The 10,836-nt window shown below is 41.6% G+C and overlaps 1 protein-coding gene across 4 annotated transcripts in view; it reads left to right on the top strand.

Annotated features, from left to right (window-relative positions):
- LOC124182926 (protein phosphatase Slingshot homolog 2) overlaps positions 1-10,836 on the top strand; it is a 168,097-nt gene that overhangs the window by 41,640 nt on the left and 115,621 nt on the right. The gene's annotated exons all lie outside the window — the stretch shown is intronic.

Raw genomic sequence — 10,836 nt, 5'->3', positions numbered from 1 at the left:
ATTATGATGATTATAACAATTGCAGTGTTATTGAATATAATGAGACTGACGAATATGATCATACGATATTGCGAAATAAACACCTTTCACTATACCTTTCTTGAACTTGTGTTGTAATGCTAATTTCCGTTCGCGCTTTGGCATGGTTCTATAATCCTTAAACCTTAAATTCAATAAATAACAATAAAATAATATCTGTTTGGCTCCAGACGCTTTAGCGTCAAATTCAAAATAATTGAGGTGGCTCTAACACTCAGCGCCGATTTTTCAGTAATACACTGTGAAAAATGTCATTTGTTACAGTAACTAGAAAAATGGATTGAAAGAGGCATCGCTAAAAAAACTGTTTGAATATTGTTGGAATTACGAAAAACGAGGTACGCGTAACCATTTTGCGCTATCGTCGATCCTGTTTTGGTTATTGCAACGCAAAATCAGTTTGTGATGTTTACTGTATTTTTTTAGTTAAATAAGGCTTTGACATTAATTTATTGTTGCACGAACATTAAATTTTCGTGACAGTGACAAGAAAATATAGTAACAGTGATCGTAATGCGAAAGCATAGTAACGGATACTAGACTTTCCGGTAACAGCTAGAAAACTAATTATCATTTTCTACCTAGAACAATATTTTTCGATTGCGTTAAAAATGAAAATAGTTAAGGACTGAGCGGTAAACGGAATTAAAGATTTCTCTCAGTGTATACATGCTTGTTATCATAAAATGGCTCGTCATCGGTTTATTGATAATTTGATGTAACAATGTCTCGTTCTACGCGGATAAAAAAGAACCAGAGAATAGGAATAATTTCACGTTACGGTAATGGATACGAAATAACGGCAACGTCGCAATTGTCTGTCTCACTCCCACCGTCAGTTCATTCGTCGCACTGATTGGTGACCGTGACACTAGCCTGACCCCATGGTTCGGATTGTTAATGAGGTTACTAAAGTACCTTTCTCAAATACCAATTTTTGATTTTAATTTGAATTAAATTTATCGGTAGCACGGAAAAGAAAAGGGAAGTCGAAAGGTAAACGGTAAAGAAAGGGAAGAAGGTAAACTACAGTGCAAACGATTTTCGCAAAACTTGGTACTCGGGGGTTTCCAAGGTCTTCGGCCTTCAAAATTTAGATACTCAAAATGTCGGATCCGATATGGCGAACCAGAATGCAAATATTGATATGAATCTAAAGAAACCCGGTACCCGGAGATTATTGAGGTCACTGATTACGAATCCAATCTCACGATGTATGAATTCAAGATGGTGGATTCAATATGGCAGACGTAAATTTAAAACGTAAGATGATTGGGATGAAATCTAGTTCTCGGAGATTTTGTGCGTCGCAGAATGCAAATTCAAGGTCAAAATGAAGGAATCTGAAATAATGAATATGATGTATGGCTTAAAAATACTTTACTCTTGATGATGTATTAAAAATATGTCTAATTTTTGACGCAAAATATGATAGTTAATTTAATCCAACATATATGTATTGTTTCTGAGGTCACAACTTTTGTTGAAAAGAATTGAATTAAAATTACAGTTACGATGATTTGCATTTTCTCTAAACCCGTTGATTAGTTAAATATGATAATGTAATGACTTTGAGTTGTTCTAAAATCTACGAGATAAAAGTAAATAAAAATACAAAGACAGGAAATCAAACACCAATGAAAATAGAATATTTTATACAATTTTGGAACTTTTATTTTTTATTCCTTCCATTTTCTACGATTAATTGAAGTCTTTCTTCTCTTTTACAGTATAAAAGGTACCCTTCGCGTCACAGGACTAACAAACCTAGTCTGTTAGTTTAACCACACACACGAATCAATAACAAAAAACAAATACGGGTATAAATAAGCGAGAAAGAGTAATTACAAATTCTACATAACAAAGGAAACGGTTTATCTAGTAAAATTAAGGCATTAGCGCGTTTACGTAGATTGTGAGAATAGAAAGTTATCATTGAAATAAATTTATACTAGCTAGGTATAATTCAACATATGGGTTGAGAATATACGAAAGTCTTACGTTGGAGTATTGCCAAAATTAATATATTTATCGTAATCGAGTTACACGTCATAAAATTTTGTCATATTTAATTCTACAGTTTTAACCTAAATTCTCAATCTATTTCTAGCAGTCGAGCCCACTCTTGGACTCCTGTTAACCTTACTTGCATAAACACTCTTATTGCTAGTCTTGTCGTTAGCGGGAGCTCTGACACGCTTGAAGCCAGGGTGACGAGGAGGTGGAGGATGAGGATGAGGATGAGGAGGAGCATCGTCGATCCCCCCCGGGTGTTTGGGGAGTCGTCGAGGCGCGGGGCGAATTCCCCCCTGCAGCGCCCTGCGAAGGTGGCGGCGAGCGCGTCTCCGTAGGTTCGGGTCACCCCGGCAGACTTCCATCCACCTCCGAGAGACGCGCGCGGCCTTTGCCAGGGAACCGGCGTCCAGGTACCCGAATATCCTCTGCGAGACCTCCGGGGGAAGGTCGGCGACAAAGTCGAGGTCTGGAGCGCTGGCGCCCATGGCGAGCAACAAGAAGCCGAACGATTCCATCTTGCGATTACTGCTCTGACTGCGAGTCGTCGAATGACTCTCCTCCGAGGAAGTCCTCCTTATATACCCCTGATCGACGATCCGGATCGATGCGTCGGCCAACCGGGGCCGGGGTGCGTTCAGGTATGACCTCGACCGCGAATCAACCCCTTTTTTATTTCGTCTGCAAGTTTTTACCAAACTCCTGAAGCTGTCATCCCCTGATGGGTGTGGGATCGTGTAATTCATTGTGTCGTAAAAAAACCATGCACCGTATATTCATGTCATTAATTTATTGCAAATGAAGCTTTTGAAGAATTACAAAATACCGCGATGTTATAAACAAAAAATCAGAAAAATTTTGAGACATGAAGATACTGTGCATAGTTTTTTACGACTAACGAAAAAATGATCTCACAATGATTGGAGGGTGACGGTTTCAGGAGTTTGGTCAAAACTTGCAGATGAAATAAAATACTTTCACCCGGATGTGGAAAAAAAATCATTGAGCCATGACAGGGGTTGATTCGCGCTCAAGGTCATACCTGAACGCACCCCGGCCCCGGTTGGCCGACGCATCGATCCGGATCGTCGATCAGGGGTATATAAGAAGGACTTCCTCGAAGGAGAGTCATTCGACGACTCGCAGTCAGAGCAGTAATCGCAAGATGGAATCGTTCGGCTTCTTGTTGCTCGCCATGGGCGCCAGTGCTCCAGACCTCGACTTTGTCGCCGACCTTCCCCCGGAGGTCTCGCAGAGGATATTCGGGTACCTGGACGCCGGTTCCCTGGCAAAGGCCGCGCGCGTCTCTCGGAGGTGGATGGAAGTCTGCCGGGGTGACCCGAACCTACGGAGACGCGCTCGCCGCCACCTTCGCAGGGCGCTACAGGGGGGAATTCGCCCCGCGCCTCGACGACTCCCCAAACACCCGGGGGGGATCGACGATGCTCTTCCTCATCCTCATCCTCATCCTCCTCCTCCTCGTCACCCTGGCTTCAAGCGTGTCAGAGCTCCCGCTAACGCCAAGACTAGCAATAAGAGTGTTTATGCAAGTAAGGTTAACAGGAGTCCAAGAGTGGGCTCGACTGCTAGGAATAGATTGAGAATTTAGGTTAAAACTGTAGAATTAAATATGACAAAATTTTATGACGTGTAACTTGATTACGATAATTATAATAATTTTGACAATACTCTGATGTAAGACCAACGAATATTTTCAAACGATATTTTGAAATAAACCGTGTTTACTGGATAAACTTTGACCTACTTTGAATTATTACTTCAATACCCTAATATTTTTTTTCCTCAAATCAAACAGCTCACACGTAATTTGGATGTTTTATAATATTGGGATAAATTTTGAGCCAAAATTTGTATCAGAAAATTGTGGAAAGCAACTAATTTTATCGTGCAACGCATCAAAGTAAATCAATTAAAATCGAATTTTCTTATCACACACTCAAGAAGCACCTGAATGAAGGTACTATGTATAATTCTTGATTGGTTTCTTTTGAAAATAATTTTTTCCACAATATTTCTTCATTTAGATTACTTATACGATGCTGAGTGTCAGTATCGTATATTTCAGTTGTATAACCGAAATGAAAACGGAATCAACACATGAGGGGAAAAACACAATTCTAAAACTGGTATGTCACTTGGATCAATGAAACACTTGTCACACAGGCCAAAGACCATATCTTATCGATATACGTCTCTGAGAAGCATTGTGAAGAATTCCGCCGGGATGATGTTAATTAAGCGGGGCAGTAGGTCATATTACTTTTGGTCAGTTTCAATTTTCGAATCGTACACCAACTTGCATTGTCAAAGTTCACTGAACCAATGAAAGTTACACCTAAAATTTGCTTGAAACACTGTCATCAAAGCTAAAATAAGATCTTGTGCCGAAGATCAACTCTTAGTTCTCACTCTCTGTATATTGTGCACTATTTCTCGATGACCGCTGAACCTTTCTACCTTTTTACTCGTCAAGCAACTATTACTTTCTTGGATCACTTGCGGAGGAAACGACGTAACCTGACTGATTTAATCAACATCCATAAGAACCTCCGAGTAATGGAGTCGTAGATAAAGCGATACTCCAGAAGAAGAAGCGATGAAAGGGATGGCCAAAGATGTTCGTTCCATACTGCGCCGATATTGCACGTTATAAATGGAATTGGATTGGGTTCACAATCAACTAACGGCATCATCGATCTACCAAAATCACACCGAACGATCGTTCCGTTGGTAAATTTATTGTCTGGACGGACAGAATCAGAGTAGATATTTTTTGTCGATAAATGCTTTTACATCAACCGCGCCAAATCGTCACAAGTCAGTTATGTCAAACGGAGTCGGTGAATGAAAAACATCCTGCGTCAGACCGGAATGATTGGACAAACTCCGCTTCGAGCGAGGCCACCAAAATTCGAGCTATCCAATTTCACGGTATAACAGCAAAGAAATTTCAGCGCCATCCAAAGATGATGCCATTCATCTGAGGTTTAATTAACAAGTCATTCAGATGCGCCTGGATGTGGTCTGGTCAGAACTGGCGGGTGTAAGTGTTGTGAGAAAACCTCTTTGACTTCGCCTGCAGAGTATAACTTAGGTACCACAGACCACGCAAAAAAGAAAAGAATAAAATCCAAGAGATGCATTTCGGTCCCGCGGTACGTCATTGAACTGCAACAATTCAAAGCACAATTGTCCAAACGGATAATGGTGAATAATATCATCATTACCTACGATTAACTTTTTGTTGTGAAAATTTGCAATGCCCAAAATTGTTATGGTGGTCGACGACCGGTTTCAAGCGGCAATTGCTTGTTTTCGCAGTTTGAATTATCAAACAAAGCATGCATAAAGCTGTTTACTCGCTACGTAGAGCCGTTCGACCTTTATCTTGAATTCGTTAATCATCCGAAGCGTTTCTTCGTCATCGGCGTGTTGGGATGAAGAAAAATATTGTTGCGCATAAAACGTTCGAGTGGCTTCTTTCTCGGAACTAATGCAAAGTCCTTCCTCGTTCTCTTTGCGATAAGAAATGTCTCGCAGTGCGAATTGCCTGGCTAATTTTACACTCCCTCCGCTTCCCGTTTCTCGTTATGCTCGAACGGCGTCCCTTCCGCCCTCGGAGTCTTCCAGTCTCCGTCCCTCGAGACGACACCGCCGCGCATGGTGATTTCGAAGGCTGGTCATTCACCCCGCGACTAAGCGGAACGTTGTAAAAATACGACGTGACTTTTCTCGAGATCGCTGCCTCGCTCATTGCCTAGCAATTGCGTATATTACACATCTCGTTACGCGATTATAAGGCCGACTTCCGTCGCTCGTGCAATTCCCATTGACGAGAAAATTACGTGATATTTGAATCGAGTCTCGGGTATTGGATGATTGAAATTCAAGTATGAAATTTCGATATGGTGGGGTAACCGTTACTCATTGGTATGGTAATAGAATTGTGGAAAAAATCGACATGAAATTTGGTCCAGACTGCGAAGAGACTTTCTGGAACACCGGTAATTATTGTTGGGCTTACTCACGATTTCCAAACTGTTATGTCAGAGTGTATATAAATTTGTTGAGAAATTTCCGACAGATAGAAAATTGATGGTTTGTCAAGGAAATTTGCGCATTGTTTGCTAATGTTTAACACACACGAACTGCCTAACATTGAAGAATTAGTTCGACAAATTTTAACTGCAAATTTTCACTTGAAAACTTGCCGTCTCTTTCGCAATTCGAATGAATATGAATGATGAATATTCGACAATTGGTATATTGACAAAACGTGTTTTCTGATGTATTTGTTGTTGATTTGAATTGCAAAAATAAGTGACACAAAGTACCGGGCCAAGTGAAACATTTATACAGAAGTTGTTCTTCATTGTTGGTTAGGGTAACGTTGATTATTCATAAAGTCAGACATCCATGATGATTATTACAAAAATTAGAAACGCGGTGATATGAACAATCTCCCGGATGAGGAGTAGCGTTCTTTTTAAAATAATTTTCATAATTAACTACATAATAAACGACTTGCTGTTGTTTTCGTTTCAATTATTGATTGCGCGAACTCAATTAAAGCTAACTTCATTTAGAAGACTTGAGTTTTCACTGACACTCTAGAGCAGAAAAATTTTATTTTATAATCATGTTTAATTATTTGTCAGGCCTACATCAACGTTATGATTAACATAATTATCGTAATCAAATTACGCGTCAAAAAACTTCATCATATTTGATTCTACAATTGAATTCTACATACCTGAATTCTCAATCTATTTCTAGTAATCGAGCAATGTATAACGATATCTGTCCGTCTTATATTCAATAACTTTACAATTATTATAATTATCGTAATCAAGTTACACGTCATAAAATTTTGTCATATTTAATTCTACAGTTTTAACCTAAATTCTCAATCTATTTCTAGCAGTCGAGCCCACTCTTGGACTCCTGTTAACCTTACTTGCATAAACACTCTTATTGCTAGTCTTGTCGTTAGCGGGAGCTTTGACACGCTTGAAGGCAGGGTGACGAGGAGGATGAGGATGAGGATGAGGAGGAGCATCGTCGATCCCCCCCGGGTGTTTGGGGAGTCGTCGAGGCGCGGGGCGAATTCCCCCCTGCAGCGCCCTGCGAAGGTGGCGGCGAGCGCGTCTCCGTAGGTTCGGGTCACCCCGGCAGACTTCCATCCACCTCCGAGAGACGCGCGCGGCCTTTGCCAGGGAACCGGCGTCCAGGTACCCGAATATCCTCTGCGAGACCTCCGGGGGAAGGTCGGCGACAAAGTCGAGGTCTGGAGCGCTGGCGCCCATGGCGAGCAACAAGAAGCCGAACGATTCCATCTTGCGATTACTGCTCTGACTGCGAGTCGTCGAATGACTCTCCTCCGAGGAAGTCCTCCTTATATACCCCTGATCGACGATCCGGATCGATGCGTCGGCCAACCGGGGCTGGGGTGCGTTCAGGTATGACCTTGACCGCGAATCAACCCCTGTCATGGCTCAATGATTTTTTTACCACATCCGGGTGAACGTATTTTATTTCGTCTGCAAATTTTTACCAAACTCACGAAGCCATCATCCTCTGATCATTGTGAGATCATTTTTTCGTTAGTCGTAAAATGTACCATGCGCCTTATTGCTGCATCTCACGATCTTCCTTATTTTTAGTACCCGTGATCGACGATCCGGATCTATGCTTTGGCCAACAGGGATCGGGTGCATTTAGGTATCGTCGTTTACTCGAAATCACCTGCCGCTAATCCGCTCACACAGTTGGTCAAGTAACGAATAGATTTTGTCAATACCGTTCAAACAAGATTTCGTGCAAATCAAATGATAAAATCAAAAGCCTCGCTGCAGTGACTTTTCCTGGTAACCGTATACTCGTGAATATTTTATCCAATCAGGCAAAGGCCCACACTTCACCATCTAGACCGTCCTCAAATGAAGTAAACACGTATTCCGGACTTCAAGTTATTCCATTTCCATTTGATAATATCAATTTGTTATCCCCGCCAGCTGGTTATCATCTCTCGTCCGTACTTATCTCGGCCAGAGGTGTGAATGAACGTTCTCGTAGATTAAGACGGTGCCATGAATAGACGTACTGTACCGTTACAGACGCTGACAACAATATTCAACCACGTCTCCGAGGTTCGTATGCACTAGGAAGCCCACGGCGTCCGACTTGAGTCGATAAGAATTCATGAAAGTCGTTAACCCTCGCCGTAGCGCGGTCGGACGCATGCACAACCAGCACTTATGAATCGCTTATGAACCAATCCCACAACGGCGATGACGTTTTGATCTCTTCCTTCTTCGCAGCTCCTTATAACCTTACTTACTGTAACCCTGTGAGTTTGTCGTTAGGAGTACAGCTTCCACTATCACGATCACCCGATCCCGGCGTGATTCAATCTCTCCGTACCGGATCCTCATCGTCAGCATAGTAAGCTTGATTTGCCACCTGCATCAGCCGCGCAAACATATTCTTCAATAGCCGGCGAATAAATATCGGCTTCCTACGTCCAGCCGGTTTATCACATCGCGTGTTATTTGCCTCGAGCAAACAGTCGAAGATGAATTGTGATGGACGCTTCTCGGTACATTCTTTTTCAATTAACACTGACCGACCATAGCGCGTAGTGCTTTTTTGGCACTCTCGCTAATACTCCCACTTTGGCATGAACGGATTCTCGACCATCTCTACCACATGTGTTTGATTCTGAGTAATTAACTGCCGAAGATGTTCACTTTGGCAATTCTGTATGCAACGCATTTTTTCTCCAGTTTACAATATAGCGTATGTTTTATTGTTTGTTTCAGGTAAGCTGTGAATACCGCATTGAAAAGTCACGTCCGTGCAGAGACAACGCAAAAATAGAATATAGGTAAAGGTAGGTGTAGCAATGTACCCATACGTGTGAATTATCGATCACCGTAGTTGAACAAGGTAAAATTTGTACGCATATCTTTTACACTTCTCGTTTTTTTTCTCTAGAATTTCCCTTTTTATACGTTTGTCAGCAATTCTAAAACCGACTTGACCTTTCCGCATTGAATGATCGTTCTTCTGACAGTCGCTCAATGTACACACATGACTTGGTACCTACATGCACCGTAGTTACAGGAAGAACTGTTGGAGCTAGTTAACCGTGTGTCAAAAATGATTAATGGCCGTATTTTTATATCGATTTTTCTCCCATACATGCGCAAATACTGCACATGTTGTATTATTATTATGTAGAATTTTTTATTCGACCTCGCTTTAAACTTCCGTAATGACAGATTACTGTACTCGTGTACAAATATAATTTCATACAGAAAAGACGGCGCGCTGTCGGTTAGTTACCGATCGATCTGTACGAGCTGAACTTTAGTGATACTAATATTTATTTAAAACGTCGTACAGATAACTTGGCATGAATGGTTCTTTTGATTTTTGGCTACTACTCGTTGTTAGCGTTGCTATAGAAGTCTCATTATTGTTTTGCACAATTCTTCCCGATCGTTCAGATTAAGATACGAAACTTCAACAAGGTTTCAAAGTCAACGGGAGTAGCAGACTTGTGGTCAAGGACCTTCCAGTCAATCGTTTGAATCCAACACCATTTGAAAATGGTCTTTGAGGTGAGGAGAATAACATCTGAAAGAAGTCAAAATGCTATCGAAGATGTTGGTTACAGGAGCAACATTACCGCGGCATTTTTACACTCCGCTCGTGATAGTCGCCTTAAAAAAACGTTGTTCGGCCCGTGTGTACCGTCAATGTATACACGCACACGCGTTAAACTACTCGAACGACACTAGAAAGGCGAATCACTCTACGACGTCCTTCAGCGTGAGTTTGAGTGGCGGCGGCACTTGCGGTAGCTCTGGAAGTGTGCGCACTACCCCATGGAAATATGAGGGGGATATGCATAAGGCGGCCTCGCATCGTTGCGTCAGCTGAAACTCGTATAAGCGCAATATAATCGCACATGATGCAGGACCGCGCAGTCTGTCGGTCACGCAATCCAGCGTGCTGACGCACTTGTCGTTTTGCGGGTACGAAAGGGTGCTCGTTAAGGGCTTCGAACCCCTTTTCATGTGCTTGAACAGTTGACGCGTGTAATTGACGAAAAGAAAATTGAAAAATGTCACCACCTCGGCAACCAGCACTCTTCATTATGCATCGTGTATACAAGAGGCTCACTTATCTCATTCTCGTGTCAAATCGCATGGCATTGCGCTACTTATGTACCTACCTGTGATTCCTAGTCGTTTTACAGGGTGTTCCATTGTTCGTGCATGGCGAGCCAATGTTGCGGTGTCGTGCACGATGCGCGAGGATAGTTTTGTCATTGTGAAGTTGAATTTTGTGACGTTAAGGGGAGTGTTGGATGGCTGTGAAATACGGGAAATCGTATTTTACAACTTTTACTTGGAGTTACGACATTTTTTCGAAATTTTTGAAACGATAGATATACCCTCAAATCAGGTGAAAACTGCAAGAATGCTCTTTCTAGCCAACCCGTAGGTATATTCATAAACCTTATATCTCGTTTTCCAAACTTTGAAGAGACTTCATTACTTGAAAAGAATTGTGAAATACGTTTTGCCGTAGTCGACGGAAGTCTGATATCCTTTTAACTTAACGGTACCAGGTTTAGAAAAAATCGTCCTTACCGAAACTTTACGGTTCTTTGATGTGAAGTATATCGTAATGAAGTAACGCATATTCATATTTCTCAACTTTAACGTTACATAAGTAGTTCTGAACCTGCAA

The sequence above is a fragment of the Neodiprion fabricii genome, chromosome 5 (assembly GCF_021155785.1).
Source record: "Neodiprion fabricii isolate iyNeoFabr1 chromosome 5, iyNeoFabr1.1, whole genome shotgun sequence".
In the NCBI taxonomy this organism is placed as follows: Eukaryota; Metazoa; Arthropoda; class Insecta; order Hymenoptera; family Diprionidae; genus Neodiprion; species Neodiprion fabricii.
Note: the sequence above shows the minus strand (reverse complement) of the source record. Positions and strands in the feature narration are given on the sequence as shown.